We start from the raw sequence: 16639 nt of genomic DNA, 5'->3' as shown, positions 1-16639 counted from the left end.
TCTCTCAAGGGTCTGTATAGGGTCTTCTGTTTCTTACACCGATGATGTCAATTTGGATGTTGATTCACATAAAACAAATAAGTTTACTTCTGCTGTAACACTATTAGTAAAAGGGGCACAAACAAAAGTATTCAACATGTTGTAAACTCCTTACCAGTCAGCTTAGTAAATGGTCAATAAAAAAAAAATCAACTCATTATAAACACCAGCAAAACAGTATCAATTAATTTCCACAGGTAACAAAATAGATTTCTTCATAATCCAGATGTCGCTATTATAAATCCACTCATTGTAAATAAAGTGGCAACAAAGTTTCTGGATATTAGGATACAGAGTGATTTAAAATGGGGATAATATGTTGATTATGTCAATAACAAGCTCAAGTAGTTATATTTTAAGGCTCCTAAAAAAGTTGCACAAATGAGCAATCACTAATTTATGCTTGCTATGCATATTTTTGTAGATAACAGAAATGTGGCTTCATATTCTAGGGAAACCCTTCAGCAGCTCAGGGGACCTCCAGAATCTAAAAGAGAGCAATTAGGATTATTGCTGAGTGCACTGCTAGCAATTAGGATTATTACTGAGTGCACTGATATATCATTGTTTAAAACACAAAAAGTGCTTTAGTTGGGATTCACCTGTACTGTGGACACTGTAAGGTATATTTAAAAAATATGTAATCGGTATTATGATAGTGTTCTAACCAAAGAACACTTTAACTTCATTACATGAAAAAGCACAAACACATGAGAGACAAAGTACAGGGTGTTTCAAAAATGACCGGTATATTTGAAATGGCAATAAAAACTAAACGAGCAGCGATAGAAATACACCGTTTGTTGCAATATGCTTGGGACAACAGTACATTTTCAGGCGGACAAACTTTCGAAATTACAGTAGTTACAATTTTCAACAACAGATGGCGCTGCAAGTGATGTGAAAGATATAGAAGACAACGCAGTCTGTGGGTGCGCCATTCTGTACGTCGTCTTTCTGCTGTAAGCGTGTGCTGTTCACAATGTGCAAGTGTGCTGTAGACAACATGGTTTATTCCTTAGAACAGAGGATTTTTCTGGTGTTGGAATTCCACCGCCTAGAACACAGTGTTGTTGCAACAAGACGAAGTTTTCAACGGAGGTTTAATGTAACCAAAGGACCGAAAAGCGATACAATAAAGGATCTGTTTGAAAAATTTCAACGGACTGGGAACGTGACGGATGAACGTGCTGGAAAGGTAGGGCGACCGCGTACGGCAACCACAGAGGGCAATGTGCAGCTAGTGCAGCAGGTGTTCCAACAGCGGCCTCGGGTTTCCATTCGCCGTGTTGCAGCTGCGGTCCAAATGACGCCAACGTCCACGTATCGTCTCATGCGCCAGAGTTTACACCTCTATCCATACAAAATTCAAACGCGGCAACCCCTCAGCGCCGCTACCATTGCTGCACGAGAGACATTCGCTAACGATATAGTGCACAGGATTGATGACGGCGATATGCATGTGGGCAGCATTTGGTTTACTGATGAAGCTTATTTTTACCTGGACGGCTTCCCAATAAACAGAACTGGCGCATATGGGGAACCGAAAAGCCCCATGTTGCAGTCCCATGGTCCCTGCATCCTCAAAAAGTACTGGTCTGGGCCGCCATTTCTTCCAAAGGAATCATTGGCCCATTTTTCAGATCCGAAACGATTACTGCATCACGCTATCTGGACATTCTTCGTGAATTTATGGCGGTACAAACTGCCTTAGACGACACTGCGAACACCTCGTGGTTTATGCAAGATGGTGCCCGGCCACATCGCACGGCCGACGTCTTTAATTTCCTGAATGAATATTTCGATGATCGTGTGATTGCTTTGGGCTATCCGAAACATACAGGAGGCGGCGTGGATTGGCCTCCCTATTCGCCAGACATGAACCCCTGTGACTTCTTTCTGTGGGGACACTTGAAAGACCAGGTGTACCGCCAGAATCCAGAAACAATTGAACAGCTGAAGCAGTACATCTCATCTGCATGTGAAGCCATTCCACCAGACACGTTGTCAAAGGTTTCGGGTAATTTCATTCAGAGACTACGCCATATTATTGCTACGCATGGTGGATATGTGGAAAATATCGTACTATAGAGTTTCCCAGACCGCAGCGCCATCTGTTGTTGAAAATTGTAACTACTGTAATTTCGAAAGTTTGTCTGGCTGAAAATGTACTGTTGTCCCAAGCATATTGAAACAAACGGTGTATTTCTATCGCTGCTCGTTTAGTTTTTATTGCCGTTTCAAATATACCGGTCATTTTTGAAACACCCTGTACATACAACAGACAACACACAAGCGGCTGGCAGAGCCTTTGTTCCAGCTTATATAGTCATTAGTCCTAACAGGGAGTGCAGCCGGCAGGCTGCACACACAACCACTCACTTGCAAACTATGAAGCGGTGCACACACAAATTTAGTAGTTACAGCAGACAGTATGAGAAAAAAAAGTTTACATACACAGCCACAATTCAAGATTAAAAGAAAACTTGGAACATTTCTCAGCTAATTCAAATTTTGTCAGAAAGGTACTCATACATTACATATAGGAATAAAATTGTGCAACAAACTGCCACAAAATATAGGTAATGACAATGCACTTGAAAGATCTTTTTGAGAGTGTCTACAGTACCACTGTTCCTATTTAACTTTTGAAAAAAGTTTGTGATTTTGTAGTGTAAGTAGATGTCCTCCCATGTGAGACAGTCTTATCAAAGGTGCCTTCAGAGCTGAGTGGAGGAGTTTGTGTACTCCAGTAAAGTTGAGGGCTGTGCTTCCCTCGACAGGGAACCCAGATGAATTGTGTCTCATATGGGAAGGGGTGGGGGATCCATAAGCATAGGGAAGCCAATCTTCCTATGGGAGTAAACCCTAAGGGAAAATCTTGGTTCTCCAGGTTAGAGGTTGGGTGTGGGACTAACAACCCTGCCTCCAAAATGGAATTATTGCAGATGCCACACATCAGCCTAGAAAGAATATGAATTACAGGATGACAGCCAGGTGAGGAAACATTGTAACAAGAAGGAAAATGATTATTATGATTGCCACCTGGAACATTAAAACGTGGCTGATGGCAAGAATTAGAGAAGAAATGGATAAGTATTGATTGAAAATAGCGGCATTACAAGAAATACATTGGAAAGGACAGAGAATGATAGCGTTGGGGAAACATACTAGTATATTGATGTATAATGGAGGGGATACAGGCCGTCATAGTACGAGCTTTCGTATATGTAGGTCAATGAAGTTAAATGTAATTAGTTTCACAGCAGTCAGTGATAGGTTGTTTTCTTTGAAATTTAGAGCAAAATTTTTTAAGGTTATAATGGTGTGTGCCTGTGCCCCTATTTTGGATGTAGATGAAGTTGAGGAAATCAGCAAACTTCAAAGGCATCATGTAAAACAATCCTTGGGTTCTGAATGCAAAAATAACATAAGAAGAAGTGTATAGAAACATATAGGAAGAGAAAGCATGCATTAAGTAAGTAATGATAATGGACTTTTAAGACCAACAGACTTTGCCAGAGGAAAGAGTTGATGATAATAAAGGATACATGGCATCCAAGGAACGATATTAAGAAACGCACTTGGGCATCACCAGATGCAGGTGCAAGAAGCCAAATAAAGTATATAATTATGAATAAATGGCATACATTAGATATTATGGAATTTAGAGCTATAGAGGGGTTGAGAGAGAGACATATCATTACTTAGTGCAGATCAGATATAGACAGAAGATAGATCTGGCAAGAAACAGACGAGCAGGAAAGAAGCAAAACACAATATAGAAAGTCTCTAAATTAAAGGGCAGCAGGAAGAATACAATAAGAAATTAAGAAGAGATTTTTGAGATGAGAAAGGACTTGAGGAGGAAGAGGATGTGGAAACTAAATGGAAGATATTGAAAACAGCCATTAGTGAAGCTTGCAGGGGAAGTACTGGGGTGGTTAGAATACAAAAAACAGTTAAATGGTCCAATGAGGAGTTGTCACTGGTAATCCATGAGAGAAATAAAGCAAGGCAAATAATGCTGCAAAAGTTTGGAAGAGTATAGAGAGAAGAGGAACAGAGTGGATAAGTTAAGCAGGGTGAAGAAAAGGAAGTATGAAAGGAGGAAGATAGAGCAGTTGGATGAAATAAGGAACAATAATGAGATACGAATGTTCTGTGAAATATCTAGAGAAGTGAAGAAAGTATTCCAACCAAGAGCAGTCTTCTATAAAGATAAATATAGGAACCTAACTGGAGACAAAAGCAAAGCTTTGGGAAGATGGAAAGAGTATTTTACTGAGTTTCTTGATGGAAATGTGGGAGGTAACAGAGAGGAAGCTGTGAATGAGGAAGAGGAGCAACCAGATTTGGAATTAGAATTAGAAGTGGAGGAGCAGGAAGTTGAATCGCCAGACTAAGGAGAAACGAAGAATACAGTCACAAACATAAAGAAGGATAAAGCAGAAGGATAAGATGGCACAGAGGACTAATTATTAAAGTTTGATAGAAAGGCGATGGAGATGACTTTATAAAGGAAATATGGAAGAGGAAGAAATGCCTAAGGATTGGAGCGAGGAATACTCTGCCCACCACATAAGAAATGCAATAAGTCAGAATGCAGCAGTTATCATAGAATTACTCTCTAGGAGACAAAATATAAGGTGTTTGGTAAGATTTTAGTCTCTCAACTAGAATGCTGGGAGGAAAGGGTACTGGGAGATTATTAGGCTGGATTTAGGAGAAATGGGCAAATGCTGGAGAAATTTTAGGAATGTGAAAGCAACTTCACCAGTAGTACATTGATTTTAAACAAAAATAAAGAGTCTAGTCAGGAATAAGGTTCTCCAAAGTATGAAAGATTTTAGAATCCCACTAAAATAAGTGGGGCTGACAGGAGAGTTCCAAGTAGGGAGGGGGCTGCAGTAAGGAGACATGATCTCTGTGCTATTTTTTAATTTAGTAGTAGTGAAGGTATTTCAGCGAATGAAATAAACCCAGGGGAAGCAATATTTAACTGGCAGATCCAAGTGGTGGCATATGCTGTCCATGTAGAATTCATTGCAAGAAATTTTGAGCTTTTAAGGATGAATATGCAGTATTAGAAGGAGAAGTTTAGAAGTTCGGACTGGAACTGAATAAGGACAAAACAAAGAATATGATGGTGGGAGATCCTGGTACAAGGGAAGATTAGGATTTAATGTCCCATTGAGATCAAGGTCATTAGAGGCGAACCATAAGCTTGGACTGTTTCAAATATGGAGAAGAAAATTGTCTGTGCACTTTCTAAGGAATCATCCCATCATTTGCCTGGAGTGATTTAGAGAAATCAAGGAAAACCTAAATCTGGATGGTCGGATGCAGATTTGTTGTTCTCCTGAACACGAGTCCAGTGTGTTAACCACTGTACCACTTCCCTCAGAAATCCTGTTGGGCACAGAGAAGAGACTTCAATAAAAATAAATGGGAAAGAATATCAAAGAGTGGAAGTGTTTAAATATACAGGTTTGATCATAGCAGAAGGTAATAGGACAGCACTAGAATGTGCGGATGGATATGTGTGTGTGTGCGAGTGTATACCTGTCCTTTTTTCCTTTTTTTCCCCCTCAGGTAAGTCTTTCCGCTCCTGGGATTGGAATGACTCCTTACCCTCTCCCTTAAAACCCACATCCTTTCGTCTTTCCCTCTCCTTCCCTCTTTCCTGATGAGGCAACAGTTTGTTGCGAAAGCTTGAATTTTGTGTGTATGTTTGTGTTTGTTTGTGTGTCTATCGACCTGCCAGCACTTTCGTTCGGTAAGTCACATAATCTGTGTTTTTAGATATATTTTTCCTACGTGGAATGTTTCCCTCTATTATATATATATATATATATATATATATATATATATATATATATATATATATATTAAGACCTTTAGTAAAGTGTGGATCAGAAGACTGGGTGGAGGGTTATAGCAATGGTAAACAGGAATTGGAGAAGGAAAGTAATGGACAGAGATGAATGGAGGCTGGTGACAAAGGAGGCCAATGTTCTACAAGGACTGTAGTACCAACCAGTAAGTAAGTGTAAATTCATGTAAACATGAATATTTTTTTCACCAAAAGGCTAAATAAATAAATTTAATCTTCAATAGTGAGACTATTATTATTGTATCCTATTCTGTGTAGGTAGAACACAGTCCATGAACACTCACCAGTTGTAGTTCTTTGGAGTTTCTTGGGACCTTGTAAGTTAACTGATTGTGCCCATATGATCCTGCATAGGTGTGAGCCCTTCTTTACTTAATGTATGTCCTATATCATTGACACTCGGCTCAAAGAAACAACATTTGTTGAGGTGAAAATGCAGACCATGGCCTTTGGCCCACTCCAACAGCACATGTAAATTGTGCACATGATGCTCCCATGTGGCCCTTGTAATTGGCAAGTCATTTAAATAATTGACACAATTGGGGATACCTGGAATTAGTTGTTTGAGATATCTCTAAAATTTTACAGGAGTTCTTATGATGCCAAATGGCTATCTGTTGTAATGATGCACCCTGAACTGTGTATTAAGCACTAGAACTGTTTTGTGTGATCATCTCCAAGCAATTGAAAATTGGCATCAGAAGATCTATCTTTGAAAAATAATAGCCTCCAGACAATTTTGTCAACAATTCTTGCAGTCTTTGGATTGTATACAGATCAAAATTTGCTTGAGCATTAATGGTAGCATTAAAAATCGCCACAAATTCTAAGAGATCCATTTGGCTTATTAACTATTACCATGGGTATTGCTCACTGGATAGACAATACTGGGGAGATTGCTCCAATACTTCTCAATCTATTTAGTTATGCTTTAACTTGATCAGTAATGGTGAAAGGCTCTACACAACTTAGACACTGCTGATTGTTTTAAGCATATATGGTCTCAGAACCCTGTTGCACAACCTAATGTAGTTTCAAACAGTAGCTTATATTGTGCACAGTAGCTTATATTGTGCACATACCAACTTCTGTGAATGATATCATGATTGAAATGAGTTTTGCTTGGTCCATATTTGGAAGCCAAAAAGTGCAAAAGTTTCTAGGCCAAAAGTGTTAGTTATCATCCCAACAACTTACTACTAGCTGGATTAGTTGCTTAGCTATGTTCTTATACTTAGCCTGGACTAAGATCTGATCCTGCAGTGCCATTGACTGTCCATTGTATGTCACCAGTCTGCACTGAGAGTGCCACAGCAAGGGGGAGTTGATGCACTGACACTTGTCCACATTAATCAGATAATCGGAGACTGGCCGCACCTGTGTCCAATTGGAATCTTGCTGTCCATTAATTTCCATCTGTAGCATGAAATTTTGTGTCCTTCCTGATGCTGCTATTGTCGTCTCCTGGCAGCTGAGGCTTGCTAGATACCCCTGTTTGCAGCACACAAAACAGGTGATGTCACAGGCAATGACACATTGATGCCTTAGGCCTCAATCTGGACACTAACATTTCTGGGACTCTTTGGCAACAATGGGAAGGAAACTACTGTATGAGCATCCTCTTGCTTTGGGACATGCCAACAACGAACAAAGCGCATCTGTTTGTGTGCATCTACCAATGATGATGGTGGTGAACTACTAACTTCTGCACTAACTACTGAATCTCTCTTTGGCCGACTACTTGAAGAATAGGTGCTCAGTAAATTAAATGATGCATTGATTGAATGTTGTCAGTTGATCACAGATCACAATGGCAACTACTACTACTACTACTACTACTACTACTACTACTACTACTACTACTAAGATAGTCAACACTGGAAGCACAATGAAACATAGTTTGTGCTGATGCTGTTGGTTCTTGAGCTTTGGCAATTTGTAGCACCTTGCTCAGGGTTGGATCAGATGACTCTAAAGCCTTCACACTACCTTCTCGATCAGGAGCAAGACATACAACAACATCACAGATTACAGAGTCCACATATGATGCATCACATAATTTACTCCGCACAATTTACAAGGCAAATTACCCTAAGTATTGCGTCAGCAGCCCATGACTCATATGTTTGCATACATTGCGTAACACATTGATTAAATTTGAGCCTAGTTGGAACTCTGTGAGTTTGATGACCATAATAGTCCATCAGTAAACCACAAACATCAGAAAGCTCAAACTATTGGGATCTGAGAGTGAGCATAGTTTTTACACCACTTCGTACAATTTATTACTAGAAGACAATAAGAGTGCATTCTGATATTCTGGGTCAGTTATTTCACTTGCCTTATGTGAAGAACAAAACGGTGTAAATAGATCTCCCAACTCTCATTTGCCTCGTGGAAGTAAGTGAATGGCAGATGGGGAGGCAATGATACTGCAACTGCAGGCTGTTACTGCTTTTTCCGCCATTGTAACAGCAATTTCTGCTGTTGCTTTTGAAATTCCCACTGCTGTGCTTGTTACTGCTGCAACTATCACTGCTTTTATTGCTCTTGCTGCAGCCATTGTAGCTGCCCAGTGAGAAAGACCTCACCACCACTTTTCTGTCCTAATCTGAGTAGGTAGAATGTAGTTTATGATCACTCACACTGGTGGCGACACAGAGACTGGTGGAACAAACAGGCAGTTCCTGTGATTGATGACAGCAGAGTTCACAAAGTGAACAGTTAGCCAGAAATAAAGTCCAGACATAGCCAAGCTCGTTGTAAGTGTGCATAGACAGTCCATGGAGCAATCTGAATCAAAAACGAAAGTATGCCAAGCTTAATAACTCTACTGTTAATGGTATGTATTGAAATCATCATAAAATTGCAAGAACTAACTGACGAGTGTCAGGCTGTGTTACTTACAGGCATTCTTTTGTCTATGCATGGGCCCATGTGACATGTCTTGTGGCTGTGGCGGCGCCCTCCATGGAAGCAAGCTGATGGCACGGCACAAAGCCCATGTATCTCTGATCTTTCCTTCATATCGATACTCAGGCTGGAAGGGAAATCTGAATCACTATCTGATGCTAAAATTATAAGGAAATACACAACTAAAAACTTTTCTTTACCAAGGGAAGTGGCATATAGATAAGATGTTATAATTCATATTTGTGAGGAATGCATTTAGTTATCCTGATAAATGTTCTGTTTGCCATAAATGACCTTGATTAAAATGGTAATTTCTTCAAAAATACCACAGCCAGTGTTGGTTTTTTCTTACTGAACTCTTAAGAATTTTAGTGTTGATGAAATGCTGAGAATGAACTGAAATGGATACATACAAACTAAAGTCTGCTTCAAGAATGATTTCTATTGATCATTCTGATGATTTCTCTTACTATGTAGCAGATTGTGTACTGGATCAAATGATCCTGATAAATTAAATTTCTCGCTAGGGCCAGAACTCATATCTAACCCTCTAGACCTGCAATATTAGCAGGAGACCTGCTGCGAGTTTGGAGATTCATTGTGATGCAGTGAAGCTTTGAGATATATGCATAGCTTGGTTGACACATTCTGCATGAAAAAGGAAGTAAGGGCTTAATGTCTTGTTAGCAATGAGATCTTCACATATTGGGCACAAGATCAGAAGGGGGAAGGAATTTGACCATATTTTTTTCCAAATGAACCTACTTACAAGCCTTAAGCAGACAACTTCAATTTGGATGTCCATATATGAACTTGAACCAATGCCCTCCAAAATGCAAGTTGAGGGTCTTACAACTCTCTCACCTTGCTAATCGCCTCTCACCTTCTCCTCTTTTCCCACTTCCCTAAAAGGCTTCTGTTGGGCCCAGCCTCAGATCAGCATATAGTTTTAATTTTTAAGAATCAAACATGGAAAGTCTAGGATGGAACAACAAAACAATGATGACAACTGAAAAGCCATTGTATCCACGTGTTAGCACCCAGAGAAAGTGGTCGTGCATGTGTGTGTGTGTGTGTGTGTGTGTGTGTGTGTGTGTGTGAGTTGTGCTGGTGTAAATATATGTGTTTTCTTTCTCGTAAGGACTTTTTTTTTCTGAAAGCTTAATTGTTTAGCATGCTTTTTGTTTTGCATCTGTCTGTGACTCTATGCAATGAGTAACTTCTAAGGATGACTGATTATGGATTTTCCTTGGCTCGTGACATTTTCCTATTATTATTTGCATTTTGTCCCTGTCCCTTGAACCTTTACCTCTTTAATCTGATATCAACAAGACAGTCTCTTTGTGAAATCTGTCACATCAAATTTACTTTTTCAATCAGTACTTTAATTCTCTTTATGGGAAATGAAGACATATGACATTTAGTCTTTGTAGATACTTAAATGCTTCTTTCACTTATCATAGCAAAACTACCCACAAATCCAGTCAATTCAACCCTTAAAATGTGCAGTCCAGTTCTGTAATGATACCTTATTTCTGTCTATCATAAAGAGCATGTTCACTTTCGACATATTAGTAAATCCTTTTAACCAACAGCAGCAAGGTTTCACGAAGAGCTTAAGGAATATTTTTTAATATTTATTCTTTAGCTGAAATGCGTAGTCCACTGTGAGCTCCATTCAATGTGTATTTCTTCACTATTTGCTCCAAAGCAATCTTAACTGCTTTCCCAGAATTTCTAATTTTAGCCAGACATGTTATTCTCTTGTCAGACCATGGCATGTGGCAACTCATCTCCATGCTCCTCATGATCCTGCCAAAGTATCAGTCTTAAAGTATAGCCATATCATGAGCTGTGTTTCTATCACTGTGTGGCCTTTCCACATACATATGACAGTGGAACTACTATGGACTGTTCAAAATGAATATTCATCACTGTTTCTAATGAAATTGATCACTGAATTGGAAACTATAAATGATGGGACTTTGGCAGCTGTTTATTTATTAGAGATGTCTGAATTCCTTCTCCTGTTACAAGCCTTAAACTGAACCTATCTCCAATCCTCTAACATGTGCCACTTTGCTAGTCATATTTTCTATTTGTTCCCAATTTGTACATATTTGCAAATCATATAACATTTAGCATTACAATTGAACTGCATTTTAAGGATTTAAGGTATTAAGAATATGGAAGTAGAGGGAAGGCTGTGGACAGGGGAACTGTTAGAATAAGAAGCTGTTTAGTATCAGTGCTATGTCTTTCATTGGTCCAGACAAATCCAGCAAAGCCATCAAGTCATTACTTTCAGTAGTCAGTTGGTGTGTTACGTGCAATTCATTCAAGTCTAGATGGTTTCAGATATTGATTTACCATTCTATTTGCATTCCAAATTTTTAAGCAGTCCATTTATATTTGTTACCCACGAAGTCAGATATGAAGACTGCTAACTGATGAGCACTAATAGCTGCATGGTGTGAATTTCTGAATTAAGTATTGGGATCTGCCCAATTTGGTCTTCTTAATGTTTACCTACATGTAATTAAGGGCTCTCTTCAAAAACAAAGGGAGAACCTTATTAGCCACTTCTTCTAGTACTTATCAGAATACACTTCTGGAAATGGAAAAAAGAACACATTGACACCGGTGTGTCAGACCCACCATACTTGCTCCGGACACTGCGAGAGGGCTGTACAAGCAATGATCACACGCACAGCACAGCGGACACACCAGGAACCGCGGTGTTGGCCGTCGAATGGCGCTAGCTGCGCAGCATTTGTGCACCGCCGCCGTCAGTGTCAGCCAGTTTGCCGTGGCATACGGAGCTCCATCGCAGTCTTTAACACTGGTAGCATGCCGCGACAGCGTGGACGTGAACCGTATGTGCAGTTGACGGACTTTGAGCGAGGGCGTATAGTGGGCATGCAGGAGGCCGGGTGGACGTACTGCCGAATTGCTCAACACGTGGGGCGTGAGGTCTCCACAGTACATCGATGTTGTCGCCAGTGGTCGGCGGAAGGTGCACGTGCCCGTTGACCTGGGACCGGACCGCAGCGACGCACGGATGCACGCCAAGACCGTAGGATCCTACGCAGTGCCGTAGGGGACCGCACCGCCACTTCCCAGCAAATTAGGGACACTGTTGCTCCTGGGGTATCGGCGAGGACCATTCGCAACCGTCTCCATGAAGCTGGGCTACGGTCCCGCACACCGTTAGGCCGTCTTCCGCTCAAGCCCCAACATCGTGCAGCCCACCTCCAGTGGTGTCGCGACAGGCGTGAATGGAGGGACGAATGGAGACGTGTCGTCTTCAGCGATGAGAGTCGCTTCTGCCTTGGTGCCAATGATGGTCGTATGCGTGTTTGGCGCCGTGCAGGTGAGCGCCACAATCAGGACTGCATACGACCGAGGCACACAGGGCCAACACCCGGCATCATGGTGTGGGGAGCGATCTCCTACACTGGCCGTACACCACTGGTGATCGTCGAGGGGACACTGAATAGTGCACGGTACATCCAAACTGTCATCGAACCCATCGTTCTACCATTCCTAGACCAGCAAGGGAACTTGCTGTTCCAACAGGACAATGCACGTCCAACTGAGGTGCCAGGTGGAAATGGCATGGCAAGCCGTTCCACAGGACTACATCCAGCATCTCTACGATCGTCTCCATGGGAGAATAGCAGCCTGCATTGCTGCGAAAGGTGGATATACACTGTACTAGTGCCGACATTGTGCATGCTCTGTTGCCTGTGTCTATGTGCCTGTGGTTCTGACAGTGTGATCATGTGATGTATCTGACCCCAGGAATGTGTCAATAAAGTTTCCCCTTCCTGGGACAATGAATTCACGGTGTTCTTATTTCAATTTCCAGGAGTGTATTTGGACTTGAAAATGTAAATTTCAGGTAACCCTAATGTTCAGATTAAACAGGATTTAACTTTCCCAGTTGTAGATAGCTCATAGCGTTAGCTACAGAGTTAATAAGCCTGAAGTTATAGATAAATACTAAAGTACTTGAGTCATGGAATGGGACGCAGGTCTCCAACCGGCATCCTGATTTATGTTTTTGTGTGGTGTACCAAAATTGATTAAGTTGAATGCTGGTATGATTCTTTTGAAAGGACAGAACATATTTCATCACCCATTTTTGCCATATCTGAGATTAAGTCTCCTCTCCACATCTTTGTTGCTGATGGGCAACAAACCCCAATGACCTTCTCTTTGTCAACTAAGTCATCATAAATTATGATAGTTTCTCCACATTCTTTATGAATATACACTGTATATGTGTTAGTGTATAGTACTCATCAATATTTTGTTTTCATTGACTTTTTTTTTCCTTCTCCCACTTCCGTCCTTTTATACATGACCCTACATTTATTCCCCTGTTATTTTCTTTTTTAATTCATTCTTTTGTATATTTTATTTCTATGTGTAACCTGTGATACCTTTTTTGTTCAGCTATCATTCTTGATGTGTCAACTTCTGACAGTCAATTAGGTGTCATCTGGAATTTTAATCTTAGTTGTTAGTTCTTCCTTACTTATAACTCATTTCCTACACTCTGTGTACATCCTAACTCAAGATTTCAAAGTACTTTACCTTTCCTTTTGCACGTGTACATTTATTTATTCGTGTCAGAAGTATGTATACAAAGTAGACAAAAACAGACTAAATATACAAAATTAATACATAAAAAGAAAATATAGATACACTGTGAGGCAATTAGTGATATAATAGTTACTTATGAAAAGATTACAAAAGCTAAATGTAATCAGACCAAAAATTAGCAACCTCAGTGGCATTCTTCCTGGCCCACAATGGGTCCTCCAGCATGAACTGGGCACTGAGGACAATTGTACAAGTGCTTGGTGGTTTGTTCAGTTCCACATCTGCATAAAGTTGACGGGTCTCCAAGATAGTTCCATTTGGCCATATTATCGTTTGTTCTACCCACCCCACTTCTTAGTCTGTTGCGGTATTTCCACATTTTCTATTGCAGATTTTTGTCTGCTGGAGTGTGGGGGGAGGGAGGGGGGGGGCTTCAAAGGTGGGATCTGTAATGCAATATCTGCACATTTCTAGTTGTCCACAGGTTTGTCATGCCATTAACAGTGATGCACTGTCACTGACAGAAGCTTTTAGAAAGCTCTTCCCATATTTCAGCCTACTTTGGGGAGGCTGGTGTGCACACAGTGGGTGAGCAGCGTTTAGTTCCACTTTGCATCTCTCCAGATGGGAAGTTGCCACACAACTTCCCGTCTTATATCTGTTGGGGCTATCCTGACCAAGCTGTAGAGTTTATAGGTAGGCGTAGCCCATTAGCATCCTGATGTTATTCGTTGAGGGCAACATCCACATGCCTGGCATGAAAAGAACTGTACCAAACAAAGCAAGTGTATTCAGTGGCAGAGTAACATAATGCAAGTGCCAATGTTCTGCGTACTATTGGTTGGACACTCCATCCACTACTTGTGAGCTTTCTGATGGTGTTATTGTAGGTAGATAGTTTTTGTTTTGTGTTTAGGCAATGCTTACTGAATTCAGAGCATGGTCCAGTATGACACCCAGATACTTTGGGTTATGACAGTGCTCCAGCTCCATGCCATCCCATACAATTTTAAATTTTCTGTTGGCTTCTTTGTTTCATAGATGTAAAGCGGATACTTGAGTTTTAACCAGACTCAGTTTCAGACGGTTATTTTGGTAATAAACCACAAGAGTGTGAAGTTCTTTTGTTAGATGTCTCTCTACTGTTTCAAAATCTTTGGCTTGAGATATTAGTGCTGGATCGTTCGCATAAATGAAGCTTCTTGTGTTATGAGGTTGTGGCTAATCGTTATGATAGATGCTGAGCAAGGCTGGTGCTAGGACACTACTTTGGGGCAGACTGTATTTTTGTATTCTCCGTCTACCTTTCTTGCCATCTAGTTTGACATAAAATCTATTGTTCTGAAGGAGTTTCTCTTTGAAGCCGGTAAAGTTGTAATCTATCATTAATTGATATACTTTGTGAACATGATATTCTGCTGCGTAGTACCATAAGCTGTGGAGAGATCCCTGAGTACTGTTCCTGTAACCAAATCACACTCAAAACCGCCCTAATTATTCTGTGTCAAATTGAGGATTTGTGTTGTACAATTTTTATTTGGTCTACATCCAGCATGGTATCAGTTGTGTCTTGGTGACAGGGCTGAGATGAATAAGGAACATTCTTTCAAGGCTTTTATAAAGGTGACACAAAAGAGATATGTAGGGCAAAAGTTCTTGCCATCACAAGCTGGCTTATCAGGTTTCAGTATGGTGATGATCCTTGTCTTTCTCCAGATTTTAGGACTCTACTGTCATGTTAGACAGTTATTATAGAATTGCAGTAGCCATCCCATAACCACAGGCCCAAAATGCTTCATCTGCTCTATCAATAAATCATCAAGTCCTGGCACCTTACCAGATGTACACTTTTTAATAGCAGCTTTCAGTTCTTCCAAAGTAAGCTTAGCAGACAGCACATTTGTTTCTGAATGTTGCTGGGTTATGCCTACTTTTTATTTCTTCCTTCAGTTTACACATTCATCAGCACCTGGTGGTCATCTTCATTTGGGGTAGCTTTGGATCTTACTTTGGGTATAGTAGGGTCATTACTGAGTCGTTTGAGTAGTTGCAAAGCTTTTCTGCTACTCTTACACATGTCAATATTCTATACTGCTCTAGTCCATCAATTTTATTTGGCTTTCACCATTTCCTGGGATAGTGTCTGTCCTGATTTTACTGTATTTGTACTGAACTTCTCTTCATTAAACAGTCTAAGGTATTCTTGCAGTTTTGATGTTAATTCTTTGTTCACACCCAGAATGTACGTTGTACGGTAGCTTCTCGGGATTGGAGCATGAGAGTACCTCTTCACAGCATCTACAAAACAATCATAGGAATCTGGCACAGGTTTGATGCTTAGTGTTGCCTCATCCAGAATTTCCACAAAACTCCTCCTATTGGCCTTCTTAAAGATGAACCACTTATGGAATGGGATCACCTGTGGTTTGTCAGCTAGAAACACTTGACAGCAAATTGGCTTCCGTTGGATGCCAGGTGTAGGTGATATATGCTCTTCACATAGTGTTGAGGAATGGTGTCACTGATGAAAAGCAGGTCAGGGTTATGTCCCCTTTCCCAGCAGCCGCTGTTAAATGAAGGTGGTAACTTGCATTCATGTAAGAGAGTTTATCATCTGCAGTCGGACCACCTCAGTACCTCCTCTCTCCATGTACATCATCATCATCATCATCATCAACAGCAACAACAACAACTACTTCATAACAACCCCAAACACTGCTGTGGCTCTTGAAGTTTCCCATGACGAAGTGAGCATCAAGATTTTGAAAATTTACTGGGGGACTGAAGTTAAATTTTTCACAGAACCATCCCACCATTTTGGATGAAGCTTGAGTCGGCAGTCTGTGTGGCATGTGAACCTGTTTCTGTTGAGACGCTACAGGGTGTAATGGCAAATTTCACTGTTAGTTTGAGTGGTGTACATTTCAGAAAGATTGTGATGTGGTTGCAAAGACTACTTGCAGAGGACAATTTAAATTATGGATGCTGATAGCATATGATATGAACAGCATGCAGTACCACCTGTTAGCAGCTTTTAGAACTATTTTGAAACTTCTGTACAACTTTTATATAAAATTTCTACAGCTTTCACAATAAACATATCTTTTGTTGCACTCGTCTAACAGTCTTAGTTTTCGAGATATTCAATTTTGAAATCAAGGACTTCTTAACTGGACATCC

General features: G+C 40.5%; 1 protein-coding gene across 1 annotated transcript in view; it reads left to right on the top strand.

Moving 5' to 3' along the window:
* The window catches only part of LOC126235785 (endoribonuclease LACTB2), a 94755-nt gene that overhangs the window by 13933 nt on the left and 64183 nt on the right, over positions 1–16639 (top strand). The window lies entirely within an intron of this gene.

The sequence above is a fragment of the Schistocerca nitens genome, chromosome 2 (assembly GCF_023898315.1).
Source record: "Schistocerca nitens isolate TAMUIC-IGC-003100 chromosome 2, iqSchNite1.1, whole genome shotgun sequence".
Taxonomy (NCBI): domain Eukaryota; kingdom Metazoa; phylum Arthropoda; class Insecta; order Orthoptera; family Acrididae; genus Schistocerca; species Schistocerca nitens.
This window is presented reverse-complemented; position numbering and strand designations above follow the sequence as displayed.